This window comes from Pantherophis guttatus, chromosome 7, assembly GCF_059756535.1.
Source record: "Pantherophis guttatus breed Tessera chromosome 7, ASM5975653v1, whole genome shotgun sequence".
In the NCBI taxonomy this organism is placed as follows: domain Eukaryota; kingdom Metazoa; phylum Chordata; class Lepidosauria; order Squamata; family Colubridae; genus Pantherophis; species Pantherophis guttatus.
This window is the reverse complement of record NC_142069.1, coordinates 43,297,996-43,313,614: the sequence shown is the minus strand read 5'-3', so window position 1 is coordinate 43,313,614 and position 15,619 is coordinate 43,297,996. Positions and strand designations below refer to the sequence as shown.

Here is a 15,619-nt window from a genome sequence, read left to right as displayed (position 1 = left end):
CTTATAGTAATGGAATGACCTCCCCAAAATTAGAAAGAATGGAAAAACAAAATTTTGCCTCTGTTCTTATAAATGAATGTATATATACAGTTTTGGGTAAGAGTCCTGCCTGGTAGACCCTTGTCAGAGTTTATAAGTATAGAAAAAAGTCTAGGACAATATTTTTCCAAGGCACCATTTACTGAATAACCAAATAGCTATCCTTCACAACATATACAGTATGTTCATACTTACATACTATTTTTACAGCACAGCATTAATCTTCATTTGTGTAATAGTTCCTGCAGTTTCACTTCAGAGACATCTGCCTGGTGTTAACATTATTTTTTCATGCCGAAGACATTTTTATTAGGTCTATGTGAAGCAACATAGATTCCTTATTGAAGTGAAGAGGTTTTTACCTCAACAAAACAATTTGACCTTGAACTACTTCATGTCAGTATTGCAAGACAAGACTCCTCTCATCCTTCTCCCCTAGTACTGGTTGAAGCATTTTCAGACTGGATGGCTTTGAAATTATACCCAGACTAAAAATGACATGGTCATTTGCTTTTAGAAGTAAAGGAATAATACATCTTCATGAAACACCTTTCAGGAATTGCTTCTTTAGAAATTCATTGAAGTCTAGTACATCAACATTTGCATGCCCACATTTTTATTAATATTAAGATTCAGATTTTACTAGACTGAAAGTTGCTTTACTTTGCTTTTAGTTACTGCATTTTTAAAATACCTTTAGAGTTTTGCTCATTTCTTAATATATAAAATTTATACATAACATGTGGCGCACTATCAAAAATGTGTCTTCCTCTCACATCTATCTATATTCCCTTGTCACAATTTTTTATCTATTTATATTAGTGCTACATACTAAGGAAGAAATGGAAATCAGTTATGAGAGAGGCTGCAGCCATTTAATTAAATGAGGTAAAATGTTTTTCTAGTGGCTGTATGCTGTTTTGATGGAATTTCATATGTTAAAAAAACAACTTTAAAAAAAATAATTCCTTTTATCCAGGCAAGTTAGAGTCACATTTTTATTTTAAAGTAATAAATACTACTAATATTATGACCAAGGGACTAATGTTGAAAACTTTCATTTGTACTTGTTTTTACTAAAATAAAGTCTCTTTTAATGATTTTTTTTTCATTTATTTTGCAGACTAAAATAAAGTCTCTTTTAATGATTTTTAACAAGGACAATCCTGCCTGTTTGTCCTCACATATTTAAGTAGAATTTAGGCTTATTTGTGCATTATATTCTGCAGATAAATCCTACATTGAACAGTTTGAACTAGAAAACTATAAAGATCCATTTTCACATAACATATGTACACTAGAAAAAAATATATCAATAGTTATTCTACTTTAAGTGCTCCTTACAAAACAGCTTTTCTGTGTTACCTTTTATTGTAAAGAGTAAGTTTCATCTTTGTTCATATGTGAATTGTATTTGCCAAAGCTGTAATAAAATGTTGAACAATTAAAGCAATAAAATAAAAGATAAATATAAATGGATAAATGGAAATATAAATGGAAAAACAACACAGTTTAAATTTAATTTTATTATTTTTGCATGTATTTTGTTTATCCTTTGAACCAATTAATATTTTAAAACTAAATACAACTAATAGTATTTTTATTACCTGTAATGATTGGAAGAAAGCTTTTATAATTATAAAGTTTTCACTGATATCTGTATTTGGAATTGGAACATTTGGAACATTTACTTGAAAGAAACTTCATCCATGAACATACAATCTGTACACTATATTTCTTTAGGGCATAAATATTTCAAGAAGGCCAAATGGGTGTAGTGGTTATTAGGCTAGAAACCAAGAGACTATGGGTTCTAGTTCCATCTGAGGCACAAAGCCAGCTTGGTGACCTGACTTTCAGTCCTAGGAAGGAGGCAACAGCAAACCCATTTCAAAAGAATTTTTTTTTTCCAAAAAAATTGCAGGGACTTGTCCATACAGTCACCAAGAGTTGACATTGACTTAAAGCCACACATACATTTTTTAAGAATTACTGTTCACTGCTCATAAAATAGCATCCAGTACAAAGATAAATATATGGTAAAATTTAAATTGTCCCTGTTGCATCCGCAAGCCACGCCGTTGCTAGGCACGATGCAGAAGCTTCTCCCATTGGCTAAGATGCGACAGCTCAGCTGACGGGAGAATAAACGCACGCCATTGGTTAAACAGTTTGACAACTGCTATATAAATAGCAGCTTGACAGAAAGTTGTTATTGCCAGTTCCTCATTACTTGTTGCATGTTAGCTGTTACCCTAATAAAGGGATTTACCTTGAAAACCGTCTCGTCTCAGTTTCTACCTACCCTCGTTCTCCCAAACAGAACAGTCCCACTCATTAGTACAAGCATAATATGCCATGTTGTACTTATGTTTAATCATACTACTCTTAATATTATGGTTTTAATTATGCTTGTAGTTTATAGCAGAAGAGCAAAGATACTGTTTGGAATCATTCTGAAATTTGAAAAATGTCCAGGAGAGCACATTAACGCTTGACAGCTTGCTAATTTTATTTCTCTTTATTCTCTTTTCTTTGCCTTTTTTATTATTTTTATCGTACTGTGTATTTGCTGGTTATACTTGTGTTCTGTATATTGCTGACCAGCACTGTTATTGTGGCTAAAAGATTTTCAGTCAGCAGAGTTCAAAATGAAATATATAAAAACCTCCTCAGGTGGTTTCAAAATTTAGTTTCTGTCATGTTAGTGCAAATTTCTGACTTCAGGGAGCCATGACTCGAATGGTGGCATTTCAGCTGTAATCTCTGCTTGCTGACTGCTGCTACAAAAATAAAAATTTGAGCCATAATATTTAATGAAATCCCTTCAGATTAAGCACTCACTGTGGGGAAAAGAAATGTTATCAAGCTTTTTTCTGTACTAGTTAGCATAAGGGTTGATTTTTTAGGGAGAGAGTGTCGAAGAGACAGAACTATGAGTCCATCAATAATTTACATTTTTGTTACCTGGTATTTGGGATTCTGTTGCCATAGCAATCCATCTGTGCCTGAAGGGATAGTATTTTAAATGGAGATTGTGATAGGATCCACATTTAAACTGTGTGCTAATCTATAGATCTGTGCTATAACTTCTTTTGGCTCTGGTAAATCATTGCTAATTTTTACAAAGTATTTTATAGCTTCTTGAAATAATGAAGTGTAAAATAAAAGAAGTTAAAATTACAGACACAAAAGTTTTATTAAATGTACTGCGTAAAGTTGGTAAGCATCACATGCTGTTTAGGACTAGACATTTTTCTGGGAGATTAAAATGCAACAGACATTATGGTAGGATCTTGATTTACTCAGAAACAATCCTGCTACTTAGCTACATGCATTTTGGATTATGAACTGAGACTGCTGTCTAGATTATTAGTACCTTCTTTAGAGTTTTGCTGCCTAAAGGAACAAATGCTTTATGATTTTCTTCCTTCATATTAGAACCAGCAGTTAAAATATAATGTTGATACACCACACACCTACCACTTCTTGCCTTCATTTACTGACCCTTCATATTTTCAGTCGAAATAGACCATTTATCTGAGTGAATAAGCCCAAGGACATTTTGTTCATTTTGAACATTTCTTGGACTGTTTTTCTACATAAATAATATAGGAATATGTGATACCTATTCTTTTATTGGATGGTCGTCTCTCTGTTCCTATCATTGTAGAAGTCCATACTATGCAACTGGGATGATCATTGTATGGCAAATTCAAGCAGATGGAGAGTTCATTGGTAATTTGTCATCTAAGGGCCATTTCAGAGTTTATGAGCCAAACAGCCAGGACTATTCATCTTTCGATAGCTTCCTAAAAAAGTATCAAAGTAAAATGAAAACAGTATATGTTAGTAATCCAACTATCAATTTAAGGAGGACATACTTGTAGTCTCTCCATGCCTTGGTTTATAGATGATTATTTGTAATTTTTTTTTATGATATAATGAAGTTCTTCTGTTTTATATGCTCTATATAATATCTCATTTCTAAGCACAAAACAAACCAAAAGAACCCAGAAAATCTTAACAATATTTAATTTATATACCAGTTTAATTTTGGGGAAATGATCTGTTTGTTACAGTTTCTAAATATAGCAGTTCATTTAATTCAAGCTTACTGATGAGCAGAAAGTTACTTCCCCCTTGGAAAGTTAGAGTTCAGTCCTAGGCAGCGGCAGATTTCAGGACACAAAGAGAAAATATCTGCTGTGAACTTTGGATAGCCAGTAAACACTCAGCTCCGATCAGTCACCCCAGCTCCACCCCAAAACAAAGAGATTAATGGGTCATTAAAAACAAAATAATAATAATGATTCAAGACTACTATGTGGCTGAGCATTTTGAACTTTTCCCAAGTTTTCTTTTTAGACATAGAATCATACAGCTGGAGGGGAGAACTGAGGAATCCAAGGCTGTTTGCTTTTTACAGGGAGTAGTGATGATGGGGTACCCATTATAATGATTATATGGTCTCATATTAGGAATTCACATAACCCATACAATTTTATTTTCTAAATATAGTGGGCTGATGACACATATAAGTACATAAATTCTACAAAATCTGTTATTCCATTAGTTCTTTCCTATGTATTCATTCAATATGTAATGCCGAGGGTTTTTTTTCCATTTCCTTCTGCTGTTGACTAATTCCTTCATTCTATTTGTCTTCAGGCTTCAGCAGAATCAAATCTCAGTGAAATCACTCATTCCAATCCATAGAATTTTATGAGTAAATTAAACATATGATGCACATTATGTACTTGATTGCTCCAGAGTCTTGAAAGAATTCTTTCTAGTTATGAAAATATACTGAATATACTGATGTGATATTGCAAAAGGCAGGCTAAAATCATTATATTCTATTTCTCACAAAAACAAAAGATTTTTTTTTTAAAAAAAATCTTGTCTTCTCTGAAACATTATTAAAATGAATTCAGGATCTTGTAGTTGACAGATGTTGCAAGAACAGTTTAGGAAATACAGTTGTCATTACAAGATTTCACCCTGTGCAGTGGACTCTCAGGAAACATAGCCATGGATGGCTGATTTAATGTTCCAGTACGTTATATAAAGAATTATTGGTTAGATATAAGAAGATGGAAGCAAATGGACACTACTTTTGCAAAATAATATTTTATTGTCCCTGTTTTTTATGAGAAAGCAATGATTTCAAGAATTGAAATTAGAATTGGAGATAAGAGTTTTACTATTATGGGATGGGATAGGGCAGTTTATCTTTATGGGATCTGATATATATATAGAGGGAGGGGGAGAGCTAGGTGAAATATTTTAAAATAAAGAGATAAAATTAATGTCTTTCTTATGTTCATCTTATATAATTACATGATATGTGGTGCAAATGATTATGAGACTGATTAAAATTTAAATATTGTATTATTGATTTTCAACTTTCCTTACACTACTTTTATATTTTTAAAATATTACAGTGTTGTTTTAAAAAGTATATCCATTTAAATCAGCAGTTTTTCTTCTGCCTCATGTTCTCCTGTCTTTTACTTCAACAGAGTTTTGCAAGGCCAAAACTTAAAAGTTAATAGCAAACCATGTAAGCCATGTAACAGCAAATTAATTTTGCAATGGAAGTATTTATAATAACTAATGTGGTTATGTAAGAAAAGCTGACATAGTCCCCACCCCCATCTTTACCATATAAAAGTTCATTAATTACCCTCACCCTTACAAAACAATACTTGGGATTTTATTTTTATTTTTACAAAACATCTGTACAAACATGTAACAATAATAAGCAAAGATAGCATTATGAAAGAAACATTTTTTTCTCACTGAAGATTACCTATACAACTCCTATGTAAAACTCTGTAGAATTGTGTGTACGTAAAAACTGTTCCTTGTACACAGCCTAAAAAATTATCCTAACCATTTCATCTGATAAATTGTACTGAAGATGATTAATTAATTTAAAATGCCACAATACTATTTCCCCTTTTCCTATAGTTGTGGCCAGTCAATATTAACTGTAGCAGATAGTGGCAGACATAAGACATAAATCTTATTATATGCCAGGGATAGCCAGTCTGTGTCCCTAGTCTAAATGTGATCCTTGGATCAATTTCTTGCAGACTTTGGTCTAAACTGCTGGGTGCAGAAGATCAGTTGAAACCAAGACTTCTCTGTTTCTACCATGCAGGCTTCTGCTTGTGAAAGAGAGTAGAAAATATCAAAGGAAAAAAAGAGATAGCAGAAGACAGGAAAAATACCCTTCTCTATCTAATGACCTATTCTTTGGGGTTCTATCTTCTAATTACTTCTGTTGCTTATACATGCTCCAGACTGATTCTCTACAAATCCTGATGAAATTTCATGATCTTACTACAAGTGCATGGCCTTTCAGATGTAGTTATTCATATAAACTCTGAGTATTGGTCATACTGGGTTTCTCTATTATAGGCTGCCATTTTCATTTGATTGGTTTAAATTTATTCCCAGGAAGACCATAAACTGCCCATCTCTGTTCTTCCATTCATAACTATTTTTATAGAATAGTCTGCCTTTATATTGTTTAATATAGTCAATAACATTTCCTTGGATGTTTTGTTCTTACAGGAAGGTGAATTTAGAGAAAAAGAAGATATCTTGAACCACATCATCAACAGTAAGTCAGTTTTCACCATACTTTAAAACACAGCATTTTGATTCAATTTTCTGTCCAGTCTAGTTTTCATTTTACTTCTTTACTTTTATGGTGTAAGAAATTAGTATGACATGCTATGCAATATCCATCTTCTCTTCAAACTCAATTTCATTTCTGTGGAATGGATTTTTTTTTATTCATTTATCCGCTAATCCTCTTAGATAAAAGACTAAAATAATCCCTTCTATGTGTCTGTGTTCCACCACATAGGAAAAGATTGGTATGACTGCCTTCTTGACAAGGATACTACCAGTGATAGGAAGCAACCTAATTAAAAAGGAAATGGCAAATCTTTTCATGCATTTTACCTGTTAAGGGGATTCTTTATGAATGCTTTTCCTTTGAATATATTTCTGCCAAGTGTGGAATACATATTTTTATATCCTCCAATACTTTGAAGTTCTTGCTTGCTATTTATCTTCAGGGCTGCTTGGAATCAGAAAGGTAGATAGAATATTGCCAAGTTCTGTTCACTTACGCACAGAGGTATAATTGTACTGTAGGAAAGGTACAAGAATGGTCAGTCACATATGATCGGCCTCAGACAGTGACATTGTTTCTTTGCAAAGGGACACCTTGTAATATTGCTTCAGGATTATGCTTTTCTTAGAAACGGACCTCATGCAGAGTCGCACATAGTTCTGTGCTGTGCAAGTAACAGACTCTTTTCCACCCCTCATTTTTAAGTATTGTTAGCCACTCAGAATCATGTATTTTAAATGGGCAGGCATAGAAATTGAATAAATAAATAACATATGCCCAGTGGTGAAATCTAAAATTTGTTACTACTGGTTCTGTGGGTGTGGCTTGGGGAGGTTAATGTGACTGGGTGGGCGTGGCCAATTTTTTTTTTAAACTTTTAAAACCATTTTTTCTACAACCTCTTTGGCCGAAGAGGTTGTAAAAAAATGCTTTCAAAAGGCTCTGACAATTCCAGCTGAGTTGCCTGATCGGCAGAGGCTTTTTTTCTTTTAAAAGCCTCTGACCGTCAGGCAAGTCAGCTTGGATCGTCAGAGGCTTTTAAAAGAAAAAAAGCCTCTACCGATCAGGCAACTCAGCTGGGATCGTCAGAGCCTTTTAAAACCATTTTTTTTTTACAACCTCTGAAGAGGTTATAGAAAAAATGCTTTTAAAAGCCTTTGACGATCCCAGCTGAGCCGCGTGATCATCAGAGGCTTTTTTTTTACTTTTAAAAGCATTTTTTCGGCCGAAGAGGTTGTAGAAAAAGTGCTTTTAAATTTTTTTTTTAAAAAAGCCTCTGATAATTGCGTGGCTCAGCTGGGCGGGGGGGGAGGGATTTTTGCTACCGGTTCTCTGAACCACCCGCCTCCATCACTACCGGATCACATGATCCGGTCCGAACCTGGAGCATTTCACCCCTGCATATGCCTGAATCTTACAATGGGAAGATGGTTGTATATACTTGTTTCAGTTTTTATTTCTATTTAATATCATTAAGTTTGAACTCTTTTATTCTTTGGTATAATAAGTGCTGATCTAAAAACAAGAAGACTGTGAGTTCTAGTTCTGCCTTGGGCATAAAAGCTGGCTGGTTGACTAATGTTAAGGTTCAAATAAATACAATTACAATTTTTTCTTTCAGACCAAATATAAAAACAAACCTTTTACTATCCCTCAGCATTGTGATTATAGAATGCAAATGCCTAACAATAACTATATACCTATAGAAATGGAACTATGCAATGACTAAAGATAAAGGTTTCTCTGTCCAGTCGTGTTTAACGCTAAGGGGCAATTTTCAACTCCTTTTCTTGGCCTAGAGAGCCAGCATTGTCCAAAGACATTTCCTGCGGCCAGCATGGCTGTATGCCGAAAGCGCTCTGAATGTTGTTATCTTTCCACCAAAGTGGTACATATTAATCTACTTGCATCTACATGCTTTCAAACTGCTAAGTGGGCAGTAGCTGGGGTGAGAATGGGAGCTCATCCCGTTGTGCAACACTTGGGTTTTGAACCCAGTTGGCTAGCTCAACATCTTAACCACTATGTCATCACGCCCCCTCAAATGCATTGGCTATTCAACATATATAATATATATTTTTTAACAGACCATTGTGACTGAATCTCAAGAAATGAAATCAAAGCTAAATTAGTGTTAACCTCCATCTATATCTATTTTTTCTTTCCTTTTTAAACAATAAGTATAAATATTTATAATTATAAATATAATATTTTACTAGCAGTAGAGCATTTTCCTTTATTATTTCTTCAAAATGAATTGCAAAAATCACTTCTTTCTATATCACAAATGCTATAAGCTCCTTTGATACTTGAAATAGCATAACTTTCTTAAATTCACAACATAGATTTGCAGGGGACAGGTAATGATGATATAGATTCAACAGTTATTTCTTCAAAATATTTACTATAGGGATCTATTTTATTGCTTTAGAAAGCTCTATCATAGCAAACGTTTGAAAGTTACAGAGAGAGAAGAAAAATACATGGATTGTAGGGTGGTAGAATGACAGATATTTGAGTCAATAATCTGTTCATTCAGCAACATTAGTAGTTTGGATTGATCCAATTTAGGGAGAAGCCATTGGAAAACTTGTTTGATACAGATTATGTGTATGTGAATCAGGTTTAGTTTGAACTGAAGATTCAAGATTTGACTAGCAGATTATTCAATTCCAGTTTTCATATTGAAGCCATCTTGAGTTTTGATTTGATAAAACATGCTATAAAAACATTTGATAGAACTGGGTAAAGACAAAACAGATAGTAACATTAGATAACATTAAATCTGTCAATCTTCAATTGAATGCCTTCAAGGATTATCCAACTTCAGTTTCAATATATGTTCCAGCTTTTTAAAGGCAATGTTGTTAGAGGACAGGATAACATTTTATCTTGCAAATTATATAAACCTTCTCTGCAGAAATTGTGCTGAACCAATACTGCTAGTGTTTTACTCCAACTATTTTAACAATAATATACTTTTGATGAAATATAATGCCAAAAAGAAGCTGACACAAAATCATATTGATAGCCTTGTCATTCCCTTTTTCTTAAAAGCAGTTTAGCCGGAGCCTTTAAAATTTACCTTTACCTTACCCATTCTTAAATTGTCAAAAGATAAACCTTATCTAGTCATGCCAAGTTAAAGTACAGTTCTACCTAAAATGGTATGCTAATTAGATCCAAGATTGCATACTAAATTTGTCAGTCTATTTCAGGCGTCTAGTGCTAGGTTTGTAGTCCTTTCTTCCTCTCCTTTTTCCTTCCTTCCCTCCCTCCTTCCCTCTTTCTTTCTTTCTTTCTTTCTTTCTTTCTTTCTTTCTTTCTTTCTTTCTTTCTTTCTATCTTTCTCTCTCTTTCTTTCTTTCTTTTGTCTCTCTCTCTCTCTCTCTCTCTCTCTCTCTCTCTCTCTCTCTCTCTCTCTCTCTCTCTCTTTCTTTCAAAAATGGACCCTCAATCCCCCCCCCCGTTTTTTGCCTACACCCCCATTTTTGACCTAGCAGGCTTCAGGAAAGCCTGCTGAAAGCAAAAACAGACCCCACCCACCCATCCACTCCTGTTTTTTGCCTACACCCCATAAAACAAAAGGCTCCGATGATCGCGCGCCACAGCTGTGATCGTCGGAGCCTTTTTTTACCTTTTAAAAGCATTTTTTTACTACTGGCTCGGGCAAACTGGACCAAACAGGTAGCATTTCACCCCTACTATGGGGTCACCCTGAAAACAGTGAAGAACCAGCCCATAGTGCCACTGCCAGCAAAAATTTGTGTCGGGGGCACCCATTTTCGGCTGCAACAGCCTCCTGCAGCTCTCTGCCAGCAAAAACAGAGCTCAGGAGGGCTGCGTTTTCACTGGCAGAGTGTTAGAGGAGGCTGTCGCAGACGAAAACAGGTGCCCCCAACATGAGTGATGTTGAGCTGGCTATACCCACCATGGCCATGCCCTCTGCTCCTCCAAGGTCAAACACAACCCTGAAGCAGCCTCAATGAAATCAAGTTTGATACCCCTGGTCTATCTCATTTCAAAGTGCTGAGAACTGGAAAATTCCCATTTATATTGGCATGACTAATGTAGAAATACATTAGCTCAAGAAAGAGCAAAGTTGTGTGCTGATAACAAAGAGGAATACCTTGGCAATCCAAAAAAGCTTTGATAGGCAAAGAGATTGGCTAACTACTTCAACATTCTGTAGGGTCTGTATCAACCCAAGAAATTAAAGAAAGAGCATAAAGTATGTGAAAGTATATAAAGTGCTTTGAGGCTATCTTCAGTTTGTGAATCTGTTCAGTGGGGTGATCCCATCAAAACTTTATCAAATTGAAAAATCCCTTGAAAGTTTTTGAAAATTTTTCTTCTGGTATAGCCAGTGGTGGATTGCTACCAGTTTACCCCGGTTTGGGCGAACTGGTAGCAGCAGCGGCAGGAGGGTTAGGATACAGCTACAGACATGCAGCTCTCTATATTCAATACTGAAAGCAAATATGTGATGGAATTTTATGTAGCTTCATCCTACACTTTTTATTTTTCTTTCATTAATTAATTTTTCAAAGTGCAGAATCCTGCAGAATGGAGGAAAAACAGCAGTTTCAACAAATGCTTTGGAAAACGTGCCTGGCCATCATTCTAATACAATTTAAGTTCTATCAAATTACATCTGCTAAAACATTTTGGATAATGATTCAATGGACAGCTTTTGGATGCTTTGTTATGGCTGTCTGACTAATGACAATTTCTTTATAATACCTTATTTACGCATTGTGAAGACAAATTCATGTAATTTAACAGATCAGGTTATTGTTCGGATTAACTCATGAGAATACTGCTAGAACAGCTAACTGCTATAATAAAAAATCTTATCTCATTCAGTCAAAAACATTAATGCTGGGCAGTTTCAATCTATTTGTTTAAGAAAATTGAATTTCTTTCTGTTCTTTTCTTCTTTCACCTTGTAAAGTTATATGATTACTGTAGGTTATTTCTTCATATTTTTCTTTGAAGAGCCTAAAGTTAATGTTTCATATATTTGTGTATATATTTTACAGAAAGAAAAACACCCTGATTAATACATTTTAGTCTATCTTGGTTTTTGAAAGGTTTTGTATTATTCCTGTCAGTGTTCTAACAAAATAATCTCTATTCCAAAAGTCTTGGAAAAATTATCAAGGCTCATATATCTAAGATACCTATCTTACTGTTACTTGGAACTTCGTGCTGAATATGCAACCATATTCCTAAACACATATTTAAACACACATCAGTTCTGAAATTATAGCTTGGCAAATAATGGCCCCTGGGTTTAGAAGCAAAGTGAGTTTCGCCCTTGGTAGCACTTGTGTAGAATCAACTAGGAATCCCATGGCTAGAGTTTTTGTTTATTAAATTTGTATTCTGCTGTAATACAAAATACTGGTTGGAAACTTCAAAACATCCTAGAATGTCAGATTACTTCCAAATTCCATGGACATGTCTATTAAATGATCAGAAATGAGCTCAACTCTGCAGAGACTATACATTCAAAGGCCACGTAACCTTTATACTGTCCATGGAAAACGTGGCTTTGCCAGAAGGTCAGCTTTGAAGTTGAAGTTTGTTTTATATTACATTATTCTGGCTGCTCTTTCCAAGAAAAGAATTCAGCTTCTTGGGCTCATTCATACTGAAGCCAGATTTTAATTATGAATGAATGTGGCCTAAACATTTAATTATAAAAAATTCCTACTATGTTCTTATTATTAGATCAATACATAGTAGCTGTTTTTTTAGAAGTAATAAATAATATTACTTATCAGTTCAAATTTTCTATTTATTTATTTGATATTGCAGACACAGTAGCTGTATATTTTCAAACGGAAAACCTAAGACAGATTTACATTTTACAGTACTTTGACATGTTCTAGTTATTCAAACTAATTTTGCAAAACAGTTCTGTTTGCTGGCTGGGGGAAAGTTGTTTCCATCTATCATTTTAGCACTTGATTGATTACTCACTATTATTGAATTTATCTTCTGATTCTTCTTAGCTTTATTCCTCAGCTAATAAACAAATATACCACATTCAAAATGTCCCAAGAGTTAGATAATCCTTTGTAGAATGATTGGTAATATTTTGTCTTGAGTAATAGTGTCATATGTGAAGGCTATGGCCTTGATCTGACAATAGATGTGGAGCATTTACAATCAGGTTTCCTATAAATGATTTCTTCCTATTTATTCATCTAAAAAATATCTAATTCTATTGTATATTTACCCTTTAAAAACAAAATAACCACCTTAGATCATACCTATTTGATTCAGCATTCAGTTCTCACATTGGTCATACAGATGTCTGCATGAAATTCATATACAGGATATATTAAGAATCATACAGTCTCCTGTTTTTATGTGGAAATTATTCAGAAATCAAAAACACTAATGGAACAGGATGTTATTGAGCCTTAAAAGACTTCTAGATAAGGCTGAAAGAGTCTCCAGAAAAGTGACTGACCAGCCTACAAAAGATATTAGTAAAATTTTATTTCTCTTTTCAGTTTTTGGTGAAACTAACTGTAATAATTTCTAGTAACCTACTACTTTTGGACCAGCCCCTTTTTCAGTTTGTAAGTTGAAACAGTAGTCCTCAATTTATGATCTTTTCTTTAGCAAGCATTTAAAGTTTCAATGGGTCCCTAGCAGGGGCGGGTTTCAAAACTCATTGCTACTGGTTCAGTCGTGGGTGCGCGTGCACTCTCGGATGCGCCCGACACTTCTGCGCATCCGCAGAATTGTCCGGGCAGGTGGGCGGAGCCTCCCACCGCTGCCTCTACTGGTTCGTCTGATCTGGGGTGAAACAGTAGCAACCCACCGCTAGTCCACATTTACAGCCATTTGCAGTACCCCATGATCATGTGACCACAATTTACAATGTTTTCACTGGAAATTGGCATTTATTTCCAGTTTCCAGCAAAAAAAAAAAGTTCCATAACAACCATCATGTTCACTTTATGACTGCTGCAAAAAAGGTTGTAAAATGGGTCATAGCCATATCAGCCAGTTTGCAACCATCATGACTTAATGACTAAAATTGCAGGTTCCATTACAGTTGTAAATCAAGAACTACTTGTATTAGATTCACAGCTTTTCTATGTATAGATGGAAACGTTCACTGATGAAAGGATACCTTTAAATTAAACTCCTAATTACAGCTTGAAAACGTTGAAATCTAAGACAAGATAGAATGTCTCTTATGATGGCTAAATAATTCAGTGTAATATTATTATGCTAATGTGTTTTTGTTTGTTTGTTTTAAAGTTTATTTAGTATTTTCCCAACTATAATCATTAAAAATTTTGTTCCTATATACAAGCAGCATAAAATTTTGATTGCAAATTATTTGTCATTTGAAAATAATTTAAAAGACAGAGATGATGCAACGATGAAATTTAAAAAAAAAATTGTAGAGTTTTCTTTGTACAAGTTAACATGAACGTTAATTGCTAATTCATATTTTTGTTCCATTTTATGAATAATCCTGAAGGAACTATCAGACTTTCGGTATTAATTAAGTTTATTGCTGATGTTGTTTAAAAAAAACTAAGGACTATAGAAATAAATATAAATAGACTCTTTCTCAGGAATAGGCTTCTATTCCATTTACACTAAATCCCTGTTGACATCCGTTTGGATTAATCACACAGATCTGGTGAGGCAGACATGTTGATGAGATGACTGCTTTGTTCCTCTGCTACTTGCTAATACTGGATTTTATTACATATGCAGGAGCTGATTGGATCCATTGGTTTCCATTTGCTACTTGACCCTTTGTACCACACTTATATAGAAAACAGCTTAGCATTGACCAAATGAAGTCTCCTTTGCATGCAGTAACAGCACATTTGTGTTTTCCCCTTTAGTGCTAATGGTTTAATTGAAAATATTAGAGAACTGAACTTTGTCAAAATTATCTGGCTATGCCACACATTACCTCAGATCTGTTTGAAGAGTTCCTGTGTGCAGCTGATTAGACACTCTAATGAGAGTGCCATAAAACCCCGTGTATTGTGTTTCTTTCTTTTCTTCTGGAACATTATGTCTTCAGTTGTCAAACAGCTATTAAAACTAAAGCCTAAATGCTCAACTGGAAAAAAAAACAATTGCAAATGACTCATTCTTAGTATTTAGATGAGGAAGGAGTGTACCTTTTTGTAGACAAAAGCACTGAATCCAGAGATTTTTACAGGCCACTGCAGGCATATTGAATAGACAACCCTGCTGGTTCTGTTCTGATGATATGGGTCGCCTGCTGGGATAGAAAGTGAGAAGAGGTAATCTCTCTTTTACACACCAACACACAGAAGTTAGACATAGTAATGCTATTTCATAATATGCACATGTCATACTTCATGATAATCCTGCATTTAATCTGGGGGGGGGGAAGGACAGAGACATATCGTATAAACACAGCTGTTTCCAGATTAAAGTACAGTGAAATTCTTTGTCTGGGTTTACGCATTCTTTAATCCTGTCCTTCCTTCTGCTTTTACTCACGAAGAAAAAGCTGAAATATATTCATATTGACGGGAAAGCTGAATTATATTCATATTTTTATACATAACTGACATAATGATTCTCTTGCTTGTGACCAATTACAATTATAACTCTATACACCCTCAACAACAGTGTAGTTTGTTAGGACTCTACTGTTCAAAGCAGATTCTAAAGCTGAGCTCCATAGATATACTTTTCAGAAGAAATTACTGTACTTTATCAAATGATTTATAGATTCTCAAACAAAATAAACCTAAATTCATTCTTTTCATCATTCTTTAAAGTTTTGATATTATCCCTCTCCTGCCATATTGATAAGTCCTTATTACTAATTAAATTTGTTAAGTGACTGTTATATATTTTCACATTGTTATATACTTTCACAACCCACAGCTGTATATA

The 15,619-nt window shown here is 34.3% G+C and overlaps 1 protein-coding gene and 1 long non-coding RNA gene across 5 annotated transcripts in view; one reads left to right on the top strand and one right to left on the bottom strand.

Moving 5' to 3' along the window:
• SYT1 (synaptotagmin 1) overlaps window positions 1–15,619 on the top strand; it is a 313,952-nt gene that overhangs the window by 132,187 nt on the left and 166,146 nt on the right. For all 4 annotated transcript variants that reach the window (XM_034403845.3, XM_034403843.3, XM_087874077.1 and 1 more), the window contains exon 3: window positions 6,625–6,673. The gene's annotated coding sequence lies outside the window, so the exon portion shown is untranslated. The remainder of the gene's footprint in view (window positions 1–6,624; window positions 6,674–15,619) is intronic.
• On the bottom strand, window positions 3,332–14,972 carry LOC117655942 (uncharacterized). The gene is made up of 3 exons (XR_004588827.2): window positions 14,869–14,972; window positions 7,021–7,209; window positions 3,332–3,851 (listed from the first exon to the last, which is right to left on the bottom strand). It is a non-coding gene; the product is annotated as an uncharacterized LOC117655942 (long non-coding RNA).